We start from the raw sequence: 5,583 nt of genomic DNA on the forward strand, positions 1-5,583 counted from the left end.
CAATCTATGGTCAGGTGGAATGTGGAAGTCCCAAACGAGGATGGATTTTGCATTCATTAATAAGAGTTCCTTTCCTTGGTATTTTATGTGCAACTGTATTGGTTCATATGTGGAATTTATGGTTTTTGTATCTTTATTATTTATGTTGTTTATATGATAGTTATGAGTATGTTTTATGACAATGATGATGTATGGCTCTCATAATGTTTTGATTTATAAATGAATGAAAAATGAATATATGGCCTAATAGATGATAATGTAGCTAATGTGATAAGGCATCAATTCTTCTTAGTGATCCTCATAGAAGTATGAGACCCCTATGCTTAGATCTATTATTATGACCTGTAGAATGCATATTTTTGACATGTTTGATGAAATTCATATGATGGCTAGTAGGGGTTCAGTCAGGTCCTTGTTCAAGTATTTGCATTTTTATCATTGTTTCAATGTTGCTTTTAATTTCTGGAAGTTTCATGGAGTTTTGGGCAGTGGCCTGAGTCCCGGCCCTGAAAAAGGCATAGAATATAGGGTCATTGGTACAAACCTACTTGGAAAAATCCCCAATCACATGCATGCCCTTGCTATGGGAGTGACTGAAGGGTCATAGTCACATGCATGCCCATGTCATGGGAGTGACTGAGACTCTAGGTCAGTAAAATGTTAGGTTGTCTCGGGGGTTGATCATCTGGAAGGGTTGGATGGCTCCTGAGGCTTCTGTATCATGTGTAGAAGGTCAGATTAGTTGTGTTATATCAATTACACTTCTTTAACTTTACATGGGGAGTTGAATTAGATCATAGTAGCCTCTCATCACATGTTTACCCCAACAGAATGGTTAACTTGGGTAAATGTGGGAGGAGGGTGTTACAAAGTGGTATTAGAGCATGGTTCACCCCTTGGACTAGATGAGAAGTGTGTTGGTCATGCATACATGTAAGTTTCATATGTGTTCTTATGCTTGTGGTCTATGTACTGGTTGTGAGTGCATGGTGTTGGTTATGGTTTTAGTCGTGTCCCCATGTGAAAGTTTATGGTGTTGTTGTTGAATGTAATTTTTGTGAATGTATGATGATTATGCATTGGTTATGCATGTCAATGTTTGCAGGTATTGTGTATGCATGCGTGTAATACATATGTTGTTATACATGCATTGTGTCTAGTAGGTGTTATGGTGGTGGCATCATGCATGGTAATTGGATAATGGTTGAAATGATGATTATATGTTGATTTGATTATTTATATGTGTGTGTGTGTGTGTGTTGTGCTAATCTGGCCAGTCTTACAAACGAGATATCCTGCCCGAATTATATTGAGGTAGATTGGTTTGTTTATGATTTCGTTTAGCTGACATGGTATTCCTTGAAGGAAGAGATCAAGATGAATAGCAAGATGGTAGACTACAGTTCCTGATATTTTTCTTATGGATCATATGAGCAACATGGTGTTGGGATCTCTTCTGACTTAGCAGAATAATTGAGAAGCTTGAAGGCAGAAATAGCAAGTTGCAAAGTAGACAATGTCAAAATCATGCAGGCACGGGAGAAACAAGAAAAATTCAATGTAGTAATCCTTCAATGTTTGTCAAAATTGTAGAGATAGGGGCAAATTTGGATCAACCATGGACAAGAGGACAAAACTAATGGGGCATATGACAGTAGGTCTCATGGTGGTCACAGGTCATATAGAGATGACATGATCATAGATGGCAGATTCTTGGATACTCTAGATAGGAGAGGTGATGGACACAGGTACTACTCTATTTCTGGTTCCAACATGCATTATTATCATCATCATTATCACCAGGGAAAATTTTAAGAACCCCCCTAAATTTATATGTATAATAAATGGGTGAATCCCCATGATACATAGTAAAAATGGAAGGTGATTTTATTAATAATATAATATGTACATATAATTTTTTTGGAAAATCTCTCACTAGATTATACTATCTTATAAAATCATGGTGAATATTTCACTGAATAATTAAAATTTGTAAAGCCTTGGTGATTCTTTTACTAAGTTATAAAACATTGGGAAGTCTTGGCAAAATTTTTTGATAAAGTATAAAACCATATATGATAATAGGAAAACATATTCATTAAACTGTAATCTACTAACTTACATGTTTGGAAAAAAGAAACATAATTTTTTCTTCCTATAAACAATGTTGCAAGCTTCAGTGGGTGTGTTTGTCAAGGTTCTTACTATACACTCTTGCATATCTCTCTATCAGTTTTAATAAGATTCCACCATAAAGTTCTTGTATGTGTTAATATTTACCACCACTTTTATCAAGGTAGGAGAGATTAATCTTTTCTCTATCACTTTTGTCAAGCTATGAGATATTAATGTTTATACAAATCATGGGATAAAAACGCCTATTGATTCTAAATATTTTGTTTACTAACAAGACATAGGGACTTTATATTGTTGAGAACTTTAGATTATAGAACTCCAACATTGCATATAGCATGTGCATAGTGAATGAAAATCTTCTGCCATAATATGAATGCTTTTCTAGAAAAGGGTAGGACATCTCAAAATTAAAACAACTACAAAGAAAGGCATAGAGTCACAGAGCTCCATTCTCAATGATATAGTGCAATAATGCAGTTCTACATGTATGAAATGCATCTAGTACACAACATGTGGCTCAAAATTAGCGTAATCCAAAGAATTAGAATCCATGAGTGGCGTCAAATAAGTTGTTATTAAATCTGACACCAAAGCAACTATAAGAGTAATTCTTTGGAGATTATTCACAAATCCAAGAGCTTGGCTTTCTCCAATTGCTATTATTTGTTGGTTGATGTCTACCATCCTGTCAAGTTTCTTTTTGAATTCTGGATTCTCAACATCCAAGACAACAAGAAAAATCCTTGTGCTAGTTTGGTTTGTCTACATCAGTTAGAAAAATACATTGCTAAAATCCATCCCACATAAAACATCACTACAACTCAATTTTAGACACACAAAATGGTTTTTAAGTATTGTGACCTATATGAAACTTATAACCCACCTCCGTGATAACATGCATATCGAACTGTTTTGTGTTCAGTCCAATAACTTCATAAAATGTTGTCCTCTGGCAATCATTCAGGTACATTTTCACATATACCTGTAAAAGGAAAGCAAGTGTACCAAGAAGAAATCATTCACACATAATAAGCAACATAAAAGCATCTAATAAATATTAAAAGAAAATAACATGCATCATATTGCGTAGATCTTTAGGATATATTAGATGTAATTCAAGATTAACTCACCAAGTGATAGAAAAACCTTGACCAAATCTTGGCCTTCCAGCCATTCAGAAATTGTGGTTTTGCTTTAAATAAAGATGAGAAAAATTCATCGTGCCCATTCTCATCTTGGCACCAATTCTCAAAGTACATGGATATAGGATACACTTGATACTTAGGGTTTTCTCTTAGGTGCATACAAATGGTAATATATCTCCAATAACCAATCTTTTAGATAAGTAAGTGGCATAGAAAATGAACTTAGGCTTGAAGAAAGTATATTTGTGTGCATTAGCTAGGAAATCGAGGTCTAGTGCAAGATTGAAATCTGATAAAACCTTGTTCAGAAACTTGTAACCCAATGTGTCAAAGATTGATTTGAGAAATTCAATAGACAGATTACAGCATAAGATACAATTACAGTGGCAAAAAAATATATTCCAAATAAATACTTTATCCAATGTAAGTTTCAAATGGAAATATATCCAATCTAGTAAACTGCAGTGCCAATAGACGTAGGGAGCTTTGAAAGGGGAGCCATTTTTGCAGCAAATAACTACAAATTTGATTTAATAAAACATGTCTACAAATTAAGATAACATACCCTTCACAATGAGCTTCATCTCTGGACATGAGGGAAAATATATTAGCCACAACTTGGTTAGTCTTTTTCAAATGAACATTCAAGTTAGGTTAGTTTCCTACATACCCATTCACCAAGTCATCTCATAACAGGACACAAATGTATATTCATCAAAGCCAATTTTTTAACTCAATTGTTTGTTGTAATTCCATATCCATATCGCACAAAGGCATCAAAATCTCAAGCCAAGTATGTAACATAAGCCATCAAACCATGTTGACTTGAGAGGAAAAGTGATTGTATTAATCCTTACATTATAACCTATTTTTCAAGATGTATACATATATGAATTTAATAAAGTTTACTAAAATAACGGTCACTCAAAATATCATTGGTAAGATGATAGAATTTTCCCCTATATGTACGATGTATATGAGAGAAGTCACTATCAAATTGTTGAAAGCAACAACTTGTGCTTTTGGCTGTAGCTTGACACAACCAATTTGGTAAGTTTGCAGGTTATGGGTAGGTGTTTGTAATCCTTTAAAGGAAACATTATGGGGTTCCTATAAACAACAACTAGTGGAGGGTAATTCACACGTGTAGCCTCATGCTACTATGATGGGGTCCATTTAAGGGTGTAAATGGTGGAGAATTGTTGACTTCCTTAGAACGACACAAAATATGTGTTAAGAAACTTAGGATTCTCCTTCATTCAAAGTGTTTGGAGAGAAATTATTGGAAGACTATCTTGCTAACTGAGAAATGTTTTATTTTCAAGTTTTTTTTTCTAAATCGTGAAGCCTTTTTCTTCTTACTAAAGAAAGAAGAAATGGTTTTGTTAAACATTGTTTCACTTAATACCTCATTTAAATATTTGTTTTCATTAAAATTTGTATTTGTTGCAAATAAGATAAAATTTATTGATGAAAACCCTTGGCTTTAGGGAAGTAAAATATCTTTTTTCAACTCTAGTTCCCTAATATTTTCTAGCATCTTTTATCCCTTTTTCATCCCATTATGATCAAGGCCTCCAAACCTGCTTGTGCACCTTTGGCTAGAAAATGTTTTAGAAGAAATTGAGAAGTCCATCATGAATATATATTTAGTTGGATCTTTGTAAAGGTTGGATGGGGGTTAATTTTATAGAGTTTCAAGGTAACCACTAGAACAAGACTCACCAAGTCTCCTGATTACTTGAAAGTTACTCAAATCAGTAGAAAAACAAGGGGATAACATGGTTAATCTCGTTAAAGGTTAAAACTATTGATTACTGGGTGATTTTGTGTAGGGTTTAGCTTGTCCTTGGAAGATGTTGATTTGTGTAGCTTGGGAGGTACTCCAAGTCCTATGGTTCGGGGTTTGGACGTAAAAGTGCTACAAGGGTCACTTGTGGGCTTGGAACACAAGTATGGGGTTTTGCACCAAATCATGTTTTGGGCATTTCTGGGAGCACATTTCTACATGTAATGGCATGCAACAATAGAAGGTGAAAAGGAGAATCCAACGCTTTGAGAATTGTCAAATTATGAGTTGTATAAGTGGAGATATGAATTTTTCAAGTTATAGAATGGGTTTGCCAATTTGTGTTAAGGTTAGCCTAAGATTTTTTAGGCATGTGACAAGCTGGTAGCCCCTTGTGTGACGTTTTATGAAGCCCCTCTATTCATGTATAAATATAGGGTGAGGTCAGGTCATTAGAGTATCCAATCAAGTGCAACGCTTACCTCATTGGAGAGTTCGTTGGAGAGACTAAGT

At 34.5% G+C, this 5,583-nt stretch overlaps 1 pseudogene; it reads right to left on the minus strand.

The window, feature by feature from the left end:
* Nucleotides 1-2,634: 2,634 nt before the first annotated feature.
* On the minus strand, nt 2,635-3,929 carry LOC149222667 (magnesium-protoporphyrin IX monomethyl ester [oxidative] cyclase, chloroplastic-like; annotated as a pseudogene).
* Between the last annotated feature and the right edge of the window lie 1,654 nt (nt 3,930-5,583).

The sequence above is a fragment of the Pinus tabuliformis genome, chromosome Q, assembly GCF_031772625.1.
Source record: "Pinus tabuliformis cultivar Carrire ecotype Pingquan chromosome Q, CPIR1, whole genome shotgun sequence".
In the NCBI taxonomy this organism is placed as follows: Eukaryota; Viridiplantae; Streptophyta; class Pinopsida; order Pinales; family Pinaceae; genus Pinus; species Pinus tabuliformis.